The sequence below is a fragment of the Cherax quadricarinatus genome, chromosome 1 (genome assembly GCF_038502225.1).
Source record: "Cherax quadricarinatus isolate ZL_2023a chromosome 1, ASM3850222v1, whole genome shotgun sequence".
Taxonomy (NCBI): Eukaryota; Metazoa; Arthropoda; class Malacostraca; order Decapoda; family Parastacidae; genus Cherax; species Cherax quadricarinatus.
In genome coordinates, this window is record NC_091292.1 from 82,859,894 (window position 1) to 82,883,944 (window position 24,051).

General features: G+C 46.0%; 1 protein-coding gene across 1 annotated transcript in view; it reads left to right on the plus strand.

The window, feature by feature from the left end:
• The first annotated feature begins 897 nt into the window (after nt 1–897).
• LOC128688640 (mucin-2-like) overlaps nt 898–24,051 on the plus strand; it is a 96,810-nt gene continuing 73,656 nt past the window's right edge. Inside the window, exon 1 of the mRNA XM_070083195.1 lies at nt 898–1,282. The gene's annotated coding sequence lies outside the window, so the exon portion shown is untranslated. The remainder of the gene's footprint in view (nt 1,283–24,051) is intronic.

The window sequence follows — 24,051 nt, forward strand, 5'->3', positions numbered from 1 at the left end:
ACGTTGTGGATGAACATGAACAACACTATGAACACGATGTGGATGAACATGAACAGCAGTATGAACACGATGTGGATAAACATGAACAGCAGTATGAACACGATGTGGATAAACATGAACAGCAGTATGAACACGTTGTGGATGAACATGAACAGCAGTATGAACACGTTGTGGATGGACATGAACAGCAGTATGAACACGTTGTGGATGAACATGAACAGCAGTATGAACACGATGTGGATGAACATGAACAACACTATGAACATGTTGTGGATGAACATGAACAGCAGTATGAACACGTTGTGGATGAACATGAACAACACTATGAACACGTTATGGATGAACATGAACAACACTATGAACACGTTGTGGATGAACATGAACAACACTATGAACACGTTGTGGATGGCTGCACAAAATAACGCTATAACTGATTCTGCTGTGTCATTCGTCACTTAGTGTTATTTAAATATAAAAGCAAGTTGGTGTGAGAGTGAGGGTGGATGGAGGGAAGGGATGTGAGAGGGAGGGGAAAGGATAATACGATGAAACGGGAGGAACAATGGAATGGGGAACTGGTGGGGAGAAAAAGAATAGATTATTTAACTCGGCTTAAAGCCTATCAGCTACTATAAGGGACATTAAGGCTGCGTGCCACCTGTTCATCATCATTTGAGAATACGTTAATTACTAAAATAGCGATTAAAGCAAGACTACTCATAGATTATGTAAAGAGTATATACATCTCTCGATATATATAAACTGTGTGAGAGAGAGAGAGAGAGAGAGAGAGAGAGAGAGAGAGAGAGAGAGAGAGAGAGAGAGAGAGAGAGAGAGAGAGAGAGAGAGAGACGGTGGAGTCAGCTACAGTAGGCAGTGGTTTCATTGGACCGCAAGGTGTGGTCCAGAGAGGAGGTGTCTGATACACTGCGACTCACTTCCCTCACTCACACACACACAGGAGGCACGTCAGTGTTATATTAGTCCCTACATACTGCCACCATGACAACACTAGCTGCATGACACCACTATTAAGAAGATAATTCTAGCCTGACGATATCACCAGTAAGACGATAACGTGAGGTTTTCTGCATTAAGTCAGGAAGCTTGGCTGTGGCAGACTTATACAAGCAACGTGTCTACTTCTTAGTTTGAATTATGACATATTATTGAGTGTGAAGGAAAGTGGTCACTGAAAGTAGCGTCAAGACATTTTATCCCGGAAAAAGGTGTTGGAATGATCGAATTGTGACAGTGAGACGCTCCAGAGAACACATACAAGGTAAGGATGTTTAAGACTGATAAATATTTACCTTAAACGTTGCCTCTTGTAGCTCTTTACTGTATTTGTTAATATTTGTTAATAACAACACTGTGCCACCCTCGATTACATTATTTTCTGTCTTTGGTGTTCACTACAATGGAAGTTATAAGTAAAGTCTTCGTCGAAATGTAACTTGGTTAAATTGCGATTCTTTAGCTAATATAGAGATAAGTTCCATGTGTTTTTTTCAGCTTAATAATAAGGATTGTGCAATGGATATAATTTTTGGCTCACGTGGAAAAAACTTTCGGTGACCCCCCCCCCCAAAAAAAAAAAAAAAAAAATAATTAACCACCCTAACCAAAAATAACCAAATTTCACTTAGAGTTGGATTTAAATTCTGAGTTAGGTAAAGTTTCCCTTCTTCCCAATATGACCAAAATATAACTATCAACCTTGCACAACCCATCTAATATTGGATAAAATATAAGCACGGGGAGCTTATCTCTACATATACCTGATTAAAAACAAATTAACACTGCCATCGTCAGAGATACTTAAGAAAAAAATTCCATTAAGTATCCAAGTCACTTGTTTATGAGTTAAATACAGTGGATATTCTAAATTTTTATTAAAGTTCCAACAGATGTTCCTCACAGCCTTTGTTTCAAGTTTTATTACCACAAATGATCCAGACTTGGAGACTCGGTTCCTAATATCATGTATATATCTGTATAGATTTTGTGTTTTTTCCCTCGCGCAAATACACTCTAAATCCTATTCATACATATAATAATAATATATGTTATAAAATATTTAATACATAGTGGCTTTTAAATTTTAAGTGAGCGTACAACAGTACTGTGTAAACATTATCTGTGGTTGTATAAGGAAATAGTGGAAGGAAACTCCATACATAGTTTTAAGAGTAAGAATGACAGAAGCTAAGAGGCCAGAGATCAATAATATCTGAACAAGGAACCGAGACTCGACCCCGTGAGTACATATTTGTGCAACAAGCTGACGAAGCTTACGCTGTGAGGGAAGATTTGTGCGTGTGAACAACTTACCAGTAAGGTTAGACGCTACGTCTCAACGTCCATTAACAGTTCAGAAATTATGAGAATGAACGGATAACTGGAGCAGAAAGCCGTAAAATGAGCCGGACAGTATGCAGGACTGGTCCCAGTGGTGTCTACTCCAAAACAACTCTGGTAAGAGGGAAAAAAATGAAATTGGACGTTGGGGAAAGCAGACTGGAGACAGAGTACCACTTAGGAGGGGAACTTCTTAAGGACACAGGCCTGGGAGTAAGTATTGCAACGAACACATCCCCTCGTGGCGACCAGAGTAACATAAAATACTAAGCTGGCAGACGTAAGGATGGATTTTTGATATTTAAACTCAAGTCTCTTTCGAATCATTGTTTAAACTTACATGCAAGCAATCATTGAGTAACTCACCCCTCAGGGGAGGTGCCTTCATATCCAGGAGAGACTCTTGATCCAAGGAAGTGGATCTGTCCTTCCCTTGGATCTAACCAAATTGCTTCCCTTTCCCCGTGAGCCTCGTGACTTATGGGTTTAGCACTTCTTCTTGATAACAATAATAATAATAATAATAATAATAATAATAATAATAATAATAATAATATATTATTATTATTATTAATCATGGAAGCATCACTTCAACACAAGGCCAATAAAAAAAAAGAGTGAACTACACAGCCACACAAATTGCAGCTTCTTACTTTAGGCGGGTTCAAACATCAAATGATACGGGCAATTTGTTAGTCGACAGTTTAAGAGGAGTAGCCAAGAGCTGGGGCTCATCCCATTCCTTTCCAGAAATTAGGTTACTCGTAGTTCAGTTATAGCGCATTTGGCTCGCGACCAAAGGACCCAAATTCGATCTCAGACAGGTTCAGACTATGGGCAAGTGTTCTTAAACTTGTTGCCCCTGCTCATCTAGCATTAAATAGGTACCTGGTACGAGCGGCATCTAGAAGGGGAGTATAGGGTATGAGCTGAGGTACATAACAGCTCTTAGCGTGGATAACAGGTAGGATAACTCGTAGCGTCGATAACAAGTAGGATAACATCTTTTAGCGTCATAAAAAACCCCACCCTATAATTCCATACCAAAGGAGACATCAACGCTTCACAAGTACTAACCCAACCACCCCTTTCCTCTATATATTCTCTGCTCTCGGTCCTCTCCCATTAAACATCACACCTATATCCTCTCACAAGCTTTCTCTTTCTCTCCCCCAGCCCCACCGGTCCCCCCCCCATTGCCTCATGAGGGATATCTACATACCCACAAGGGGTACATACCTTCCCTTGGCTCCTGGGTCACTCCTCCCTGAAGCCTCACATAACGGTGTGTCCTACTACCGAGGTGCTGTTGTTGCCTCGCTCACACCCACCTGCTCCTGACTCTTATGGTCATCTGGGAGTCCCGAATGTGTGGGTGTGGCCCAGGGTGTGGGTGTGGCCCAGGGTGTGGCCCAGGGTGTGGGTGTGGCCCAGGGTGTGGGTGCATTTGCGTGTGTATGGGTGTATTTAAAGATGTATTTCCCTTGGTCTTTCGTTGATGACTTCTTCCTTTCTCTCCCAGCATCTTCCTTTCTCCCACCACCCTCCTTCCTTCCTTTCTCTCACTCCCCTCCTTCCTTCTCTTCCTCCTCATCATCAGTGTATATTCTCCACCTCGACTCTTCGCTTCCTCTCGCTTCTCAGTCTTCAACATTTATTTCATAAAGATAAAACACAGACTTTTTCGTCTAGTGTTTTTAATTCAAGAATTAAAAAAGTGATGCGCGCGCGCGCGCGCACACCCACACACACACACACACACACACACACACACACACACACACACACACACACACACACACACACACACACACACACACACACACACACACACACACACGCGCGCGCGCGCACGCTCGCGTGCAAATTATAGAGCATTTTTTTGTAAATCTCATTGTAGTTGAGAAGTGAAATAAACATGATGCGGAACTAGTGAGTTGAAACTACATACACAGCTTTTAGAATAGGTATGATTGTGCTCAGGAGACTGAAAACTAGTAATGCCGGAAGACGAAAGTGTGTGTGTGTACACTCACCTATTTGTACTCACCTGTACGTGGGTGCAGGGGTCGATTCACAGCTCTTGGCCCCCGCCTCTTCGCTGGTTGCTATTGTGTGTGTGTATCCAAATATTTTGAATCGGAAGGTTGAAGAGAGAGAGAGAGAGAGAGAGAGAGAGAGAGAGAGAGAGAGAGAGAGACGGAAGTAGAGGGAGGGAGGGGGTTGGGGTGCTGGTGATCCATCTTCTAGTCTGGTTCGTACACGCTCTGATTACTTTGGTCATCTTTGCACACGCTCCAGATATGCTACTAGGAAATATGTGTATGTTTGTATGTGTCTGTGTTTGTACTCTATGTATGTATATCTACATGCCTGTGTGCACGCATGTGTTTGTGTGTACTCGCCTAATTATTTGCGAGGATTGAGCCATTGCTCCTGACTCTGCCTTGTTAATCTAAATTGACTAGTGTTACCGATACACGTTGTTCTAGACCTTGTCATGCCTACTCTTGAATCTATGCATGGAATTTACTACTACCATCAAAGTGGAAAGACAAACTAATAAAGGAATATTTCGACCTAATCTGACTCCATTTTCACGAAAGATTTATAAACACAAGTTGTTTTAAGCGTAATTTAAATTGTAAACAAAACAAATTTACACTGTAAACAAAAGTGATTAGCAGCGAAAAGAACAATAAATTATATTGTAAATACGAGTGATTTACATTGTAATTTGTGTTATATTGTGAACACAAATAATTCACATTATAAACGAGTGATTTACATTGTAAATACATGTAAAGAGAAGAAGGTCAAGAAGGAAGTGTGTACGTTGTAAACAACGTAAGTGAACTACCGCAAATTGTGAGTTACAAGACTGGCGTGAGTGTACCGTTAGTGTGTTTATATGTACCCTGGGTGTACTTACCTGGGTGTACTCACCTGGGTGTACTCACCTGGGTGTACTCACCTGGGTGTACTTACCTGGGTGTACTCACCTGGGTGTACTCACCTGGGTGTACTTACCTGGGTGTACTCACCTGGGTGTACTCACCTGGGTGTACTCACCTGGGTGTACTTACCTGGGTGTACTTACCTGGGTGTACTTACCTGGGTGTACTTACCTGGGTGTACTTACCTGGGTGTACTTACCTGGGTGTACTTACCTGGGTGTACTTACCTGGGTGTACTTACCTGGGTGTACTTACCTGGGTGTACTTACCTGGGTGTACTTACCTGGGTGTACTTACCTGGGTGTACTTACCTGGGTGTACTTACCTGGGTGTACTTACCTGGGTGTACTTACCTGGGTGTACTTACCTGGGTGTACTTACCTGGGTGTACTTACCTGGGTGTACTTACCTGGGTGTACTTACCTGGGTGTACTTACCTGGGTGTACTTACCTGGGTGTACTTACCTGGGTGTACTTACCTGGGTGTACTTACCTGGGTGTACTTACCTGGGTGTACTCACCTGGGTGTCCTCACCTGCGTGTACTCACTTGGGTGTACTCACCTGGGTGTACTCACCTGGGTGTCCTCACCTGGGTATACTCAGCTGGGTGTACTCACCTGGGTGTCTTCACCTGGGTGTCCTCACCTGGGTGTACTCACCTGGGTGTACTCACCTGGGTGTACTCACCTGGGTGTCCTCACCTGGGTGTACTCACCTGGGTGTATTCACCTGGGTGTCCTCACCTGGGTGTCCTCACCTGGGTGTCCTCACCTGGGTGTATTCACCTGGGTGTCCTCACCTGGGTGTATTCACCTGGGTGTCCTCACCTGGGTGTATTCACCTGGGTGTCCTCACCTGGGTGTCCTCACCTGGGTGTCCTCACCTGGGTGTCCTCACCTGGGTGTCCTCACCTGGGTGTACTCAGCTGGGTGTCCTCAGCTGGGTGTCCTCAGCTGGGTGTCCTCAGCTGGGTGTCCTCACCTGGGTGTCCTCACCTGGGTGTCCTCACCTGGATGTCCTCACCTGGGTGTCCTCACCTGGATGTCCTCACCTGGGTGTCCTCACCTGGGTGTCCTCACCTGGATGTCCTCACCTGGGTGTCCTCACCTGGGTGTCCTCACCTGGGTGTCCTCACCTGGGTGTCCTCACCTGGGTGTCCTCACCTGGGTGTCCTCACTTGGGTGTCCTCACCTGGGTGTCCTCACCTGGGTGTACTCACTTGGGTGTACTCACCTGGGTGTCCTCACCTGGGTGTCCTCACCTGGGTGTACTCAGCTGGGTGTACTCAGCTGGGTGTCTTCACCTGGGTGTCCTCACCTGGGTGTCCTCACCTGGGTGTCCTCAGCTGGGTGTCCTCAGCTGGGTGTCCTCAGCTGGGTGTCCTCACCTGGGTGTCCTCACCTGGGTGTCCTCACCTGGGTGTCCTCACCTGGGTGTCCTCACCTGGGTGTCCTCACCTGGGTGTCCTCACGTGGGTGTCCTCAAGTGGGCGTACTTACCTGGTTGTACACACGTAGCCGTGCTCACATAACTATACTCGCTTAGTTATACTCATCGAGGTGTATTTGTAGGCATTGATTTCTAGCTCTTGGGTCCCACTTTTGCTTTTGGTGTCTGGCGTATTGAGTTTTCAGTATGCATAGTGTTGGCCTCCAGCACCTTTCTTGCACACTGCCCACATTGCACACGTCATTCACACATTTCTCATACTGTACACTGCCCACACTGTACACTGCCCACACTGTACACTGCCCACACTACACAGGCCACTTGCACACTACCCACACCACAAATTACTCACACTGCGCATGCTGCGTTAGTGCTTGTTTGATCCTCCGTCCGCATACATTTACAATTATAACTTTGCTGTGTCTAGTTTGACGTTCTTCCTGATGCTCTGTATGTATCCCGGACCTACGAATCCTCGTGTCCTCCCATATACCAGGAATGTATCCCTGTGTCCCGCTGTGTAAAAGTAATGCGTCTTGCCCCTCCCTCCCTCCATACCTGACACAGCTAACGGGACTAGGATAACTAGGACGAGGGACGCTTCCTTGACCTAGATACTGGTGAAAGAGGGATGGGCAGGCAGGGAGGGAGGGAGGGATGGAGGGAGGGCTGAAGAGGGAATGGAGTTGGCTATAGAGGAAGGGGTGGAAGGGAGGGGCAGCTGAAGAAGTTGGGGTTATTAGGAAGATGACTGAGTGTTGGGGAGGGTGAGAGAGGGAGTGTTGGGGAGGGTGTTTGAGGGAGTGTTGGAAAAGGTGACTGAGGGAGTGTTGGGGAGGGTGATTGAGGGAGTGTTGGGGTAGGTGACTGAGGGAGTGTTGGGTAGGGTGATTGAGGGAGTGTTGGGGATGGTGGCTGAGGGAGTGTCAGGTTAGACTCAAGAGAATGATGATATGTAACAAATTTCGATATACCTCCTTCGGGTTCCCCATTATCTCTGGGGAGGAGGTAAGGTCAGGCAGACACTGCTGCTATCAGAGTTGCTTCCATCGAACGGTAAACAGTCGATCCAAAACAGATAAAGCAACTCTGTAGAAGGCTACGTCCCTGTGGGACTTTCTTCTCTGTCTTCAATTCACAGTTTATCATCTGTCCCCATCTACTATAAGCGGAACATAATTTAAACAACTCTGATAGACTCTGTGCATAAATTATAACATAACCAAGGGGAATTACAAGCCAGCTGTAATATCGAAGTTTGTATTACAGGCAATATTCCCGAGGCATATTACAGAGCACTGTTACTCGCACACACAGTGCCACTATAAAGAGTACCACCACCCAACACATATATAGAGGCAGGAGATAACCTAACAAGTAGAATATGGTACCTAAGTGATAGAATGCGGTACCTAAGTGGTACAATATATTACCCAAGAGGTAGAATATGGTACCTAAGAGGTAGAATATGGTACCTAAGAGGTAGACTGTAGTACCTAAGAGGTAGACTATAGTACCTAAGAGATAGAATATGGTACCTAAGAGGTAGAACATAGTACCTAAGAGGTAGAATATGGTACCTAAGAGGTAGACTGTAGTACTTAAGAGGTAGAATATAGTACCCAAGAGGTAGAATATGGTACCTAAGAGGTAGAATATGGTACCTAAGAGGTAGAATATGGTACCTAAGAGGTAGACTGTAGTACCTAAGAGGTAGACTGTAGTACTTAAGAGGTAGAATATAGTACCCAAGAGGTAGAATATGGTACCTAAGAGGTAGAATATAGTAACTAAGAGGTAGAATATAGTACCTAAGAGGTAAATTATGGTACCTAAGAGGTAGAATATAGTAACTAAGAGGTAGAATATAGTACCTAAGAGGTAAATTATGGTACCTAAGAGGTAGAATATAGTAACTAAGAGGTAGAATATAGTACCTAAGAGATAGACTATAGTATCTAAGAGGTAGACTCTGGTGCCTAAGAGGTAGAATATAGTACTTAAGAGGTAGAATACGGTACCTAAGAGGTAGATTATAGTTCCTAAGAGGTAGAATATGGTACCTAAGAGGTAGAATATGGTACCTAAGAGGTAGAATATGGTACCTAAGAGGTAGAATATGGTACGTAAGTGGTAGAATATGGTACCTAAGAGGTAGACTATAGTACCTAAGAGGTAGAATATGGTACCTAAGAGGTAGACTATAGTACCTAAGAGGTAGAATATGGTACGTAAGTGGTAGAATATGGTACCTAAGAGGTAGACTATAGTACCTAAGAGGTAGAATATGGTACGTAAGTGGTAGAATATGGTACCTAAGAGGTAGACTATAGTACCTAAGAGGTAGAATATGGTACCTAAGAGGTAGACTATAGTACCTAAGAGGTAGAATATGGTACCTAAGAGGTAGACTATAGTACCTAAGAGGTAGAATATGGTACCTAAGAGGTAGATTATAGTTCCTAAGAGGTAGAATATAGTAACTAAGAGGTAGAATATGGTACGTAAGTGGTAAAATATGGAGGTAAGTGGTAGAATATGGTACCTAAGAGGTAGACTATAGTACCTAAGAGGTAGAATATGGTACCTAAGAGGTAGAATATAGTGCCTAAGAGGTAAATTATGGTACCTAAGAGGTAGAATATGGTACCTAAGAGGTAGAATATAGTACCTAAGAAGTAGAATATGGTATGTAAGTGGTAAAATATGGTAGTAAGTGGTAGAATATGGTACGTAAGTGGTAGAATATGGTACGTAAGTGGTAGAATATGGTACCTAAGAGGTAGAATATGGTACCTAAGAGGTAGAACATAGTACCTGAGAGGTAGAATATAGTACCTGAGAGGCAGAATACCGTACGTAAGTGGTAGAATATGGCCCTGTGGCCTGGTGGCAAAAATTCTCGCTTCGCACAGTGAGGGTCCGGGTTCGATTCCCGGCGAAGGTGTGGAAGCATCGGACGTGTTTCCTTACACCGGTTGTCTGTGTTCCAGCATTAGTAAAATGGGTACCTGGGTGTTAGTCGACTGGTGTGGGTCGCATCCTGGGACAAAACTGACCTAGTTTGCCGAAATGCTCAGTATAACAAGGGGCTTTCTATATCGTAGTATATCATTGATGTCAGCTAGGACTGTATACCTTGTACATGTACTTGTAGTAAATAAAGATATTATTATTATTATAAATATGGTACCAAAGATATAGAATATGGTACCTAAGTAGTTGAATATGACACCTATTGTGACGGTGCTAGGATACAGTGTACTGTGTGAAGGTGGTACTAGTTTACAGGTACTGGCAGTAGGATACACTCCAGGCAGCCAGTAAGTAAAGAAGGTAGTAGGTAACAACCATATGTAGACAGCAGGTACAGTAGGTTGCCGGAAGCCACAATAGGAACTACAACTCCCTAATGGCGGACGTAACCAGAAAATTACCCTCGAAGTCTTGACCCAAAATAACGTGAACATAACGCAGACGTCATGCATGTTAGGTCAAGGCAACTCGGATGTACATGTACTGACTGCTACACATGTCCAATGTGTTTAGCTGTATTAATAATAGTATTAATAGTAAATGTGTTAATATTTCATTGGATTATTATTACATATATAACCTTTGCAGGTTTAATTTGGGAATATATGCATAGATTAATTAGAAACAAAATGAACATATATTCTTGTTACATGTTAAAAAATACAGTTTAGTGTGTGTGTGTGTGTGTGTGTGTGTGTGTGTGTGTGTACATTTACCGAGCTGTGCGTTTCCGTATGTGTGTGCGGGTTTGTGTTTGTTATAACGTGTACATTATTTATGAGTGCGCGCGATAACTGTGAACGTTAATTGTGTGGGGAGAGGATGACTGGTGGTCAGCTGATCCATGTAAACAATGATGCAATACCTGACCAGCTGTTTGTTGCTTCACGGTCAACGTAGTTACTCCATGACGCAGCAGTGATGTATCAAAAATTAATTACTCCCTGACGTAGCAGTGATGTATGAATCATTAATTACTTCCTGACGCAGCATGACTGACGTATGAAGAGTGACTGACTTAAGCAAGAGTGACTGACTTACGCAGCAGTGACTGACGTAGGCAGGCTGGAGGTAATAATGTATATACTTGGTATAGTTCAGCAACGGTGCACAGCAACAGCTGTATAATAAACCAGAAAATGTTACACCCAATTTATAATTTCCAATTCCTGCTTTTCACGTCTATTATATTATTAAAATTATTATTATTATTATTATTATTATTATTATTATTATTATTATTATTATTATTATATTAAAATTATTATTATTATTATTATTACAATAAAAATGAAAACCGTGAAAACAAAAAGAGACGATAAATTAGAAAAATGGTATAAACCTAGTGAAAATATTTCGTCTCCTTTAGTTTCTTTCCTCAGAGTTTCCTTGTCACAGTCAGGAGCACTTTACCAGCTACGTCTCTCTTTGCTTAGTTTTCTTGTGTGTGAGCTCTCTCTGTCTCTGTCTGTCTGTCTCTCTCTCTCTCTCTCTCTCTCTCTCTCTCTCTCTCTCTCTCTCTCTCTCTTAGTGTATTTTCATATTAGGGAAAATAAAAATTTAACTAACATTATTAAGGTCATAAAAGTTCTGGTAAGGTGAAACATAACAAGTTCGTTATCTTAGTGTCGTGTGTACTCGCCTATTTCTGGTAACGGGAGTCGATTCTCCGCCCCGGGCGCGGCCTCATAGCTAGCAGCTATGAGGTCACTCCTAGTCTCGTGGGTCCTGTAACAACTATTCCTTTAATTACGTATAAAATTATTATTTTCATGGGGAAGCGGTAAAGCCGTAGGGATTATGCAACAACTGAGAAATGCGTCATCACCTTATCACTAATGATCGACTTTAAAGCTTCCCAACCTTTCGTAGCATGTTGTAGCATGTTGTAGCATGTATGTTTCGCCACAGAGTGGCTTCATCAGTCCAATACAAAGAAGAATGGTGAAAATCAGAAGGTAATCAGTCCCTCAGCCTGGAGTCGATGTAATCAGTCTTGAAAAGACTGATGAAGCCACTGTGTGCTGAAACGTTTTCTCGATAAAGATACCCAAGTGTTGCACCTGTGTCTAAATTATCTGCAACCTTAGCAATCATGCAACACCATAACTTAAGCCAGCAAAACTGACCCTTGCAGCCCCTACCAGCCCCCTACCAGCCCCCCTACCAGCCCTCCGACCAGCCCTCCTACCAGCCCCCTACCAGTCTCTCTACCAGTCCCCCTACCAGCCCCCCTACAAGCCCCCTACCAGTCCCCCAACCAGCCCCCCTATCAGTCCCCCTACCAGCCTCCCCCTACCAGCCCCTCTACCAGCCCCTTTACCCCTGTACCACACTGTGTGTGTTGTAGGTAGTGTACCACACTGTGTGTTGTAGTTAGTGTACTACACTGTGTGTTGTAGCTAGTGTACCACACTGTGTGCTGTAGTTAGTGTACCACACTGTGTGTGTTGTAGCTAGTGTACCACACTGTGTGTGTTGTAGCTAATGTAGAACACTGTGTGTTGTAGGTAGTACCACACTGTGTGTTGTACTTAGTGTACTAGCTAGTGTACCACACTGTGTGTTGTAGCTAGTGTACCACACTGTGTGCTGTAGTTAGTGTACCACACTGTGTGTGTTGTAGCTAGTGTACCACACTGTGTGTGTTGTAGCTAATGTAGAACACTGTGTGTTGTAGGTAGTGTACCACACTGTGTGTTGTACTTAGTGTACCACACTGTGTGTGTTGTAGCTAGTGTACCACACTGTGTGTTGTAGCTAGTGTACCACACTGTGTGTGTTGTAGCTAGTGTACCACACTGTGTGTTGTAGCTAGTGTACCACACTGTGTGTGTTGTAGCTAGTGTACCACACTGTGTATGTGTTGTAGCTAGTGTACCACACTGTGTGTGTTGTAGCTAGTGTACCACACTGTGTATGTGTTGTAGCTAGTGTACCACACTGTGTGTGTTGTAGTTAGTGTACCACACTGTGTGTTGTAGCTAGTGTACCACACTGTGTGTGTTGTAGCTAGTGCACCACACTGTGTGTGTTGTAGTTAGTGTACCACACTGTGTGTGTGTTGTAGCTAGTGTACCACACTGTGTGTGTTGTAGCTAGTGTACCACACTGTGTGTGTTGTAGCTAGTGTACCACACTGTGTGTGTTGTAGCTAGTGTACCACACTGTGTGTGTTGTAGGTAGTGTACCACACTGTGTTGTAGCTAGTGTACCACACTGTGTGTTGTAGCTAGTGTACCACACTGTGTGCGTTGTAGCTAGAATAGCACACTGTGTGTGTTGTATCTAGTGTAGCACACTGTGTGTGTTGTAGCCAGAGTGCCACATTGTGTGTTGTAGCTAGTGTAGCACACTGTGTGTGTTGTAGCTAGTGTAGCACACTGTGTGTGTTGTAGCTAGTGTACCACACTGTGTGTTAGTAGTTAGTGCACCACACTGTGTGTTGTAGCTAGTGTACCACACTGTGTGTGTTGTAGCTAGTGTACCACAGTGTGTGTTGTAGCTAGTGTACCACACTGTGTGTTAGTAGTTAGTGCACCACACTGTGTGTTGTAGCTAGTGTACCACACTGTGCGTGTTGTAGCTAGTGTACCACACTGTGTGTGTTGTAGCTAGTGTACCACACTGTGTGTGTTGTAGCTAGTGTACCGCACTGTGTGTGTTGTAGCTAGTGTACCACACTGTGTGTTGTAGCTAATGTACCACACTGTGTGTGTTGTAGCTAGTGTACCACACTGTGTGTGTTGTAGCTAGTGTACCACACTGTGTGTTGTAGCTAGTGTACCACACTGTGTGTGTTGTAGCTAGTGTACCACACTGTGTGTGTTGTAGCTAGTGTACCACACTGTGTGTGTTGTAGCTAGTGTACCACACTGTGTGTGTTGTAGCTAATGTAGAACACTGTGTGTGTTGTAGCTAGTGTACCACACTGTGTGTTAGTAGCTAGTGCACCACACTGTGTGTTGTAGCTAGTGTACCACACTGTGCGTGTTGTAGCTAGTGTACCACACTGTGTGTGTTGTAGCTAGTGTACCACACTGTGTGTGTTGTAGCTAGTGTACCACACTGTGTGTGTTAGCTAGTGCACCACACTGTGTGTGTTGTAGCTAGTGTACCACACTGTGTGTGTTGTAGTTAGTGTACCACACTGTGTGTTGTAGCTAGTGTACCACATTGTGTGTTGTAGCTAGTGTACCACACTGTGTGTGTTGTAGCTAGTGTACCACACTGTGTGTGTTGTAGCTAGTGTACCACACTGTGTGTGTTGTAGCTAGTGTACCACACTGTGTGTTGTAGCTAGTGTACCACACTGTGCGTGTTGTAGTTAGTGTACCACACTGTGTGTTGTAGCTAGTGTACCACATTGTGTGTTGTAGCTAGTGTACCACACTGTGTGTGTTGTAGCTAGTGTACCACAGTGTGTGTGTTGTAGCTAGTGTACCACACTGTGTGTGTTGTAGCTAGTGTACCACACTGTGTGTGTTGTAGCTAGTGTACCACACTGTGTGTTGTAGCTAGTGTACCACACTGTGCGTGTTGTAGTTAGTGTACCACACTGTGTGTTGTAGCTAGTGTACCACATTGTGTGTTGTAGCTAGTGTACCACACTGTGTGTGTTGTAGCTAGTGTACCACACTGTGTGTGTTGTAGCTAGTGTACCACACTGTGTGTTGTAGCTAGTGTACCACACTGTGCGTGTTGTAGTTAGTGTACCACATTGTGTGTTGTAGCTAGTGTACCACACTGTGTGTGTTGTAGCTAGTGTACCACACTGTGTGTGTTGTAGCTAGTGTACCACACTGTGTATGTGTTGTAGCTAGTGTACCACACTGTGTGTGTTGTAGTTAGTGTACCACACTGTGTGTGTGTTGTAGCTAGTGTACCACACTGTGTGTGTTGTAGCTAGTGTACCACACTGTGTGTGTTGTAGCTAGTGTACCACACTGTGTGTGTTGTAGCTAGTGTACCACACTGTGTGTGTTGTAGCTAGTGTACCACACTGTGTATGTGTTGTAGCTAGTGTACCACACTGTGTGTGTTGTAGTTAGTGTACCACACTGTGTGTGTGTTGTAGCTAGTGTACCACACTGTGTGTTGTAGCTAGTGTACCACACTGTGTGTGTTGTAGCTAGTGTACCACACTGTGTGTGTTGTAGCTAGTGTACCACACTGTGTGTGTTGTAGCTAATGTAGAACACTGTGTGTTGTAGTTAGTGTACCACACTGTGTGTGTTGTAGTTAGTGTACCACACTGTGTGTTGTAGCTAGTGTACCACACTGAGTGTGTTGTAGCTAATGTAGAACACTGTGTGTTGTAGTTAGTGTATCACACTGTGTGTGTGTTGTAGCTAATGTAGAACACTGTGTGTTGTAGTTAGTGTACCACACTGTGTGTGTTGTAGTTAGTGTACCACACTGTGTGTTGTAGCTAGTGTACCACACTGAGTGTGTTGTAGCTAATGTAGAACACTGTGTGTTGTAGTTAGTGTACCACACTGTGTGTGTGTTGTAGCTAGTGTACCACACTGTGTGTTGTAGGTAGTGTACCACAATGTGTGTGTTGTAGCTAGTGTACCACACTGTGTGTTGTAGCTAGTGTACCACACTGTGTGCGTTGTAGCTAGAATAGCACACTGTGTGTGTTGTAGCTAGTGTATCACACTCTGTGTGTTGTAGCTAGTGTATCACACTGTGTGTGTTGTAGCTAGTGTAGCACACTGTGTGTGTTGTAGCCAGAGTGCCACACTGTGTGTGTTGTAGCTAGTGCACCACACTGTGTGTTGTAGCTAGTGTACCACACTGTGTGTGTGTTGTAGCTAGTGTACCACACTGTGTGTGTGTTGTTAGTGTACCACACTGTGTGTTGTAGCTAGTGTGCCACACTGTGTGTTGTAGCTAGTGTGCCACACTGTGTGTTGTAGTTAGTGTACCACACTGTGTGTTGTAGCTAGTGTGCCACACTGTGTGTGTTGTAGCTAATGTAGAACACTGTGTGTTGTAGTTAGTGTACCACACTGTGTGTGTTGTAGTTAGTGTACCACACTGTGTGTGTTGTAGCTAGTGTACCACACTGTGTGTTGTAGCTAGTGTACCACACTGTGTGTGTTGTAGCTAATGTACCACACTGTGTGTGTTGTAGCTAGTGTACCACACTGTGTGTGTTGAAGCTAGTGTACCACACTGTGTGTGTTGTAGTTAGTGTACCACACTGTGTGTTGTAGCAAGTGTACCACACTGCGTGTGTTGTAGTTAGTGTACCACACTGTGTGTGTTGTAGCAAGTGTACCACACGGTGTGTGTTGTAGTTAGTGTACCACACTGTGTGTTGTAGCAAGTGTACCACACGGTGTGTGTTGTAGCAAGTGTACCACATGGTGTGTGTTGTAGTTAGTGTACCACACTGTGTGTTGTAGCAAGTGTACCACACGGTGTGTGTTGTAGCAAGTGTACCACATGGTGTGTGTTGTAGTTAGTGTAAGGTATCACTTATACGGGTACACACACACACACACACACACACACACATATACACACACACACACACATACGCACACACACACCACTTGACACAAACACTTGACACAAACACGTACTCCCCCTTCCCTAACCACCTCTCCCCCTTCCCTAACCACCTCACCTTAGCCACCTCCCCCAAACCACCTAACCCCTCCCCCATACCATCTAACCCCCTCCACCAACTACCTCCCTCCCTCCAATAACCATCCTCCCCCTCCCCCATAACCATCCATCCCCCCTCTCTCTCTGACACGTACTTCCCCCTCCCCTAACCACCTCTCCCCCTTCCCTAACCACCTCTCCCCCTTCCCTAACCACCTAACCCTAGCCACCTACCCCTCCCCCAAAACATCTAACCCCTCCCCCAAACCATCTAACCCCCTCCCCCAACTACCTCTACCCCTCCAATAACCATCCTCCCCCTCCCCCATAACCATCCATCCCCTCTCTCTCAAACACGTACTTCCTCCTCCCCTAACCACCTCTCCCCCTTCCCTAACCACCTAACCCTAGCCACCTACCCCTCCCCCAAAACATCTAACCCCTCCCCCAAACCATCTAACCCCCTCCCCCAACTACCTCTACCCCTCCAATAACCATCCTCCCCCTCCCCCATAACCATCCATCCCCTCTCCTCCTAACCATTTATTCCCCTCCCCCTAACCACCCGTCCTCCCTTCTGTGGAGCAACGGAGGAACCTAGAACCAGGATGAGGACAAGGGGCTCCAAGGACGAATCTGTGAGGGAGGACTGGGAGGCACAGCTCAAAAAAAGGGAGGAAGACTGGGGAAGGAGACTAGATGAGCTGGAAAGGAAGATGGAAGAGAGGTTAGCAGCAGAATGAAGAAGGTGGAAGCAACAGGCCACAGCAGCAGAAATCAAGATAGAGAGATTAGAAGAGGAGCTGAGATATCTGAAACAGCATAGAGACAAAGATATTACAGAAGTAGCATCGGTAATGGCTACATCAGACACAGACAACAGGTCTGAAGGGAGCATGGAAACTAAACTGTATGCAGAGGTCCTGTCAAACCCACATGGGGCCAAAACAAAGACAGGGAGCACACTAGGACAGAATGAGAGATTGGAAGACATTGAAGGAATTAGGACATGTGCAGGGACCATACCAGATACCTGTGGGGGCCATGAACAGGTGAGCAGGAAGGACAAACCAAGAAGCATAGGGGCCATAACTAGGGAAGGGACTGAAGGAAGGAACACTCCACGGGAAGGAACTAAAACACATCAGAGGATGCAATGGGAGTCACAGTGGGAGGTGGAAAGGGAGAGATCCGTGTTTGTCTATGGGCTAGACGAAGCTAAAGGGGAAACTTATGATGAAAGAAAGCAGGAGGAGAAAAAAGCGACTGAAGGTATCATGAAGGTGATAGGCGAGGGGGACATGACCCAGGTGGCAAATTTTCGGAGAATCGGGTGGTTCACAAAGAAAAGGAATCGGCCTCTCAAAGTAATTTTCAAGGCAGAATCAACCCGAACCATGATCCTGCAGGAGAAAGCACGGCTGAGAGGCAAGCAGGAGTTCCGAAGTGTGTACCTCGATCGAGACAGAACACAGGACAAAAGGAAGATGATGAAAGAGAGAGTTCAAAAACGAAAGGAGAAATGGGAGGAAATGAAAAAGGAGAGCAGAATAACCCAGGATCAAATGGAAGGACAAGCACACCCCCCAGAAACACCTGCAGAAGAACTCCAGCCACGACACCTCCAAGGCAACTGAACAATCCAAACCAACCATTACACACCGATCCCTCTGTTCCCACCCCCCACACCACAGTTACAGTATTAGAACAAAAGTTGAAGGTTTGGTACACAAATGCAGATGGATTAACGAATAAACATGAGGAATGGCAAGACAGAATCAATGAGAAGTCCCCAGACATCATAGCAGTTACAGAAACAAAACTCACAGAGACAATAACAGATGCAATCTTCCCATCAGGATACCAGATCATGAGGAAAGATAGAAGGGGCAGAGGGGGAGGTGGGGTTGCTCTGCTCGTAAATAACAGAGGGAAATTCGAGAAAATGGAAGGCATAGATGAGACGGGAGAAAGAGACTACATAGTAGGTACACTTCAGTCTGGGGAACACAAAGTGGTCATTGCAGTGATATATAATCCACCACAGAACTGCAGGAGGCCAAGAGAGGAATATGAAGAGAGCAACAGAGCAATGGTGGACACACTTGCTGAGGTGGCAAGAAGAGCTCACTCCAGCAGAGCAAAGTTGCTGGTTATGGGGGATTTCAACCACAGGGAGATTGACTGGGAAAACCTGGAGCCACATGGGGGTCCCGAAACATGGAGAGCCAGGATGTTGGACGTGGTGCTAGAAAACCTCATGCACCAACATGTTAAGGACACTACCAGAGTGAGAGGGGAGGATGAACCAGCAAGATTGGACCTTGTGTTCACCCTGGGCAGCTCAGACATTGAGGACATCAAGTATGAGAGTCCCCTAGGAGCTAGCAACCACGTGGTTCTGTGCTTTGAATACATAGTAGAGCTGCAAGTGGAGAGAGTAACAGGAGTTGAATGGGAAAAGCCTGACTATAAAATAGGGGACTACATAGGGTTGAAGAACTTCCTGCGGGAGGTCCAGTGGGACAGAGAACTGGCAGGAAAGCCAGTAAATGAAATGATGGAATATGTAACAACAAAATGCAAGGAGGCAGTGGAAAGGTTTATTCCCAAGGGCAACAGAAACAACGGGAAGACCAGAACGAGCCCATGGTTTACCCGACGGTGTAAGGAGGCAAAAACAAAGTGCAATAGAGAATGGAAAAAGTACAGAAGGCAGAGAACACACGAAAATAGGGAAGTCAGTCGCAGAGCCAGGAATGAGTATGCACAGGTAAGGAGGGAGGCCCAGCGACAGTATGAAAATGACATAGCATCGAGAATCAAGACTGACCCGAAACTGTTGTATAGCCACATCAGGAGGAAGACAACAGTCAAAGACCAGGTGATCAGATTAAGGACAGAAGGTGGAGAACTCACAAGGAATGATCAGGAGGTATGTGAGGAGCTGAACAGGAGATTTAAGGAAGTTTTTACAGTAGAGACAGGAAGGGCTGTGGGAAGACAACGCAGAAGGGAACATCAAGAGGGAATATACCAACAAGTGTTGGATGACATACGAACAACCGAGGAGGTGAAGAAGCTCCTAAGTGACCTTGACACCTCAAAGGCGATGGGACCGGACATCTCCCCATGGGTCCTTAGAGAAGGAGCAGAGATGCTGTGCGTGCCTCTAACCACAATCTTCAACACATCCCTTGAAACTGGGCAACTACCTGAGAAATGGAAGACAGCTAATGTAGTCCCCATATTTAAGAAAGGAAACAGAAACCAGGCGCTAAACTACAGACCTGTGTCTCTGACATGTAATGTGTGCAAAGTCATGGAGAAGATTATCAGGAGGAGAGTGGTCGAACACCTGGAAAGGAACAAGATTATAAATGAAAACCAGCATGGGTTCATGGAAGGCAAATCGTGTATCACAAACCTCCTGGAGTTTTATGACAAGGTAACAGAAGTAAGACACGAGAGAGAGGGGTGGGTAGATTGCGTTTTCCTAGAATGCAGGAAGGCCTTTGACACAGTTCCCCACAAGAGATTAGTGCAGAAGCTGGAGGATCAGGCGCATGTAACAGGGAGGGCACTGCAATGGATCAGGGAATACCTGACAGGGAGGCAGCAACGAGTCATGGTACGTGAAGAGGTATCACAGTGGGCGCCTGTGACGAGCGGGGTCCCACAGGGGTCAGTTCTAGGACCAGTGCTATTTTTGATATATGTGAACGACATGATGGAAGGAATAGACTCTGAAGTGTCCCTGTTCGCAGATGACGTGAAGCTGATGAGAAGAATTAAATCGGACGAGGATGAGGCAGGACTGCAAAGAGACCTGGACAGGCTGGACATGTGGTCCAGCAACTGGCTTCTCGAATTCAATCCAGCCAAATGCAAAGTCATGAAGATTGGGGAGGGGCAAAGAAGACTGCAGACAGAATATAGGCTAGGTGGACAAAGACTACAGACCTCACTCAGGGAGAAAGATCTTGGGGTGACCATAACACCGATCACATCACCGGAGGCACACATCAACCAAATAACTGCTGCAGCATACGGGCGCATGGCAAACCTGAGGATAGCGTTCCGATACCTTAATAAGGAATCGTTCAAGACACTGTACACTGTGTATGTTAGGCCCATACTGGAGTATGCAGCACCAGTCTGGAACCCACACCTGGTCAAGCTCGTCAAGAAGTTAGAGAAAGTACAAAGGTTTGCAACAAGGCTAGTCAAGAAGCTCAGGGGGATGTCGTACGAGGAAAGGTTGAGGGAAATCGGACTGACGACACTGGAGGACAGAAGGGTCAGGGGAGACATGATAACGACATATAAGATACTGCGGGGAACAGACAAGGTGGACAGAGATAGGATGTTCCAGAGAGGGGACACAGGGACAAGGGGTCACAACTGGAAGCTGAAGACTCAGACGAGTCACAGGGACGTTAGGAAGTATTTCTTCAGTCATAGAGTTGTCAGGCAGTGGAATAGCCTAGCAAGTGAAGTAGTGGAGGCAGGAACCATACATAGTTTTAAGGCGAGGTATAATAAAGCTCATGGAGCAGGAAGAGAGAGGACCTAGTAGCAATCAGTGAAGAGGCGGGGCCAGGAGCTAAGGCTCGACCCCTGCAACCACAAATAGGTGAGTACACACATAGAAACACGTACAGACGATCGTGCTGATACACAAGTGTGCATAGTAAATTTAGCAGTCACAATCACGTACATTCATACACAATCACACGTGAGGTAAAAAAATTTTCAGGCAGAGTAAGTGATCCATTTAACTGTGACAACTCTAAACGAAGATATATATATATATATATATATATATATATATATATATATATATACTGTTATATATACACTATTAGAGGAAGAGGAAAGAGAGGAGATACGATAACGGCATACAAGATCATAACATGTGATCTTAAATAGCACCATCAACAAGGGATGCATACACTACTCTTCATACGCGTTTAGTGCTTGTTTTAATATACTACTACTGCTACTGTTACTACTACTACTACTACTACTACTACTACTACTAATAATAATAATAATAATAATAAAACCTACACAGAGGAGATGTTAAAACAGTGATTACAGGCTCACTTTGGTTTAATGATGTTAAATTAAGTTTTATATTTTAGGAAGGAATGAGCGATGTGATGCGCAGTCACTACAAACCACCAAACATTCCATCGTCAGTCAGACAGTTTCACTTTGAAGCGATAATTCATTTGTCAGGTTAACGGGAGTCGCTGCAGAGGTGCTGGAGGTCAGGTCACACTCAGTGATGAATGTCAGGGTCAACTGTCAACTGAGATGAGGATGCTACTCTAACTAGTTCAGTCTGCTACCCTAGTTAATTTAGTCTGCTACCCTAATTAGTTCAGTCTTCTATCTAATTAGTTCAGTCTGCTTCCTAGCTAGTTCAGTCTGTTACCCTAATTAGTACAGGTACCCAGGTACTCCATGCTGGCACCCAGGTACTTCCTGCTGACACTTTCGTACCCAGGTACTCCCTGCTGGCACCAAGGTGGCCAGGTACTCCCTGCTGGTACCTAGGTACTCCCTGCTGGTACCCAGGTACTCCTTGCTGCACCCGCATACTCTTTTATGTCACCCAGGTACTCCTTGTTGGTACCCCGGGGGTACCTGGGAAGTGCCAGCCCAGGAGTACCCGGAAAGTGCCAGTCTGGGGATACCCAAGAAGTGTCAGCCTGGGGGTACCCAGGAAGTGCCAGCCTGAGGGTACCCAGGAAGTGCCAGCCTGAAGTACCCGGGTACCTGAGCCCCAGTTGGGTGACCCTCACTGCTGGCTGCCCAGGGGTATGTGGCTCTCCACCCTGAGCATATAAAACACACGACGAGATTGACATACTTGGCACTGTGCCCAGGTCATCCACCCCGACACCCAGCTCTCTCTGCTGGGAGAGAATCTACAGATGCAATTAACGTGTCAACGGGCAAAAAAAAAAAAAAAAAAGTAATTTGAGTCAGTTGGTGTTCTGCGTACACTGTATGAGCCTCCGTTCCATGACCCTCCACTCCCTGACCCTGCACTCCATAAACCTAAACTCCATGACACTTCGCTCCATGATCATCCAGAACTCCATGACCCTCCAAAACTTCATGACCCTCCACTCCATGACCCTCCAAAACTCCATGACTCTCCAGATCTCCAAGATCATCCAGAATCCTTTCAAATCACTTGTTCTCTCTAGGCTGGAATACTGCTGTACATAAACATCTCCGTTCAAAGCAGGTGAAATCGCAGATCTAGAGAGTGTACAGAGAACCTTTACTGCACATACAAGTTCCATCAAACACCTTAACTACTGGGAACGCTTGGAATCACTTGACTTGTACTCACTGGAGCGCAGGCGAGATAGATATATCATAATCTACACTTGGAAAATCCTAGAAGGAATGGTCCCGAATCTTCACACAGATATCACTCCCTACGAAAGTAAAAGACTTGACAGCTGTGCAAAACACCATAAGTGTCCGGGGCCCAAGACTGTTCAACAGCCTCCCAGCATGCTTAAGGGGAATTACCAATAGGCCCCTGGCTGCCTTCAAGAGGGAGCTGGACGAATACTTTAAAGTCGGTGCCGGATCAGCCGGGCTGTGGTTTGTACGTTGGACTACGTGCGGCCAGCAGTAACAGCCTGGTTAATCAGGCCCTGATCCACCGGGTGGCCTGGTCGTGGACCGGGCCGCGGGGGCGCTAATCCCCAGAATACCTTCAGGTAGGTATAACTCCCAGCTGTGCACTCCAGCTCCTTCACTACCTGCTCCTCCTCCACCACCTGCTCCTCCTCCACCACCTGCTCCTCCTCCACCACCTGCTCCTCCTCCACCACCTGCTCCTCCTCCACCACCTGCTCCTCTTCCACCACCTGCTCCTCCTCCACCACCTGCTTCTCCTCCACCACCTGCTCCTCCTCCACCACCTGCTCTTCCTCCACCACCAGCTCCTCCTCCACCACCTGCTCCTCCTCCACCACCTGCTCCTCCTCCACCACCTGCTCTTCCTCCACCACCTGCTGCTCCTCCACCACCTGCTCATCTTCCACCACCTGCTCCTCCACCACCTGCTTCTCCTCCACCACCTGCTCCTCCTCCACCACCTGCTCTTCCTCCACCACCTGCTCCTCCTCCACCACCTGCTCATCTTCCACCACCTGCTCCTCCACCACCTGCTTCTCCTCCACCACCTGCTCCTCCTCCACCACCTGCTCTTCCTCCACCACCAGCTCCTCCTCCACCACCTGCTCCTCCTCCACCACCTGCTCCTCCTCCACCACCTGCTCTTCCTCCACCACCTGCTCCTCCTCCACCACCTCCTCCTCCACCACCTGCTCTTCCTCCACCACCTGCTCTTCCTCCACCACCTGCTCCTCCTCCACCACCTGCTCCTCCTCCACCACCTGCTCATCTTCCACCACCTGCTCCTCCACCACCTGCTTCTCCTCCACCACCTGCTCCTCCTCCGCCACCTGCTCCTCCTCCACCTCCTGTTCCCCCAGCACCTCCTGCTCCTCCACCACCACCTGCTCCTCCAGCCGGTGTTTCGCGCCAGGTCACAGGTCACGGTGTTTGGGTCACAAGGTGTTGGTGTG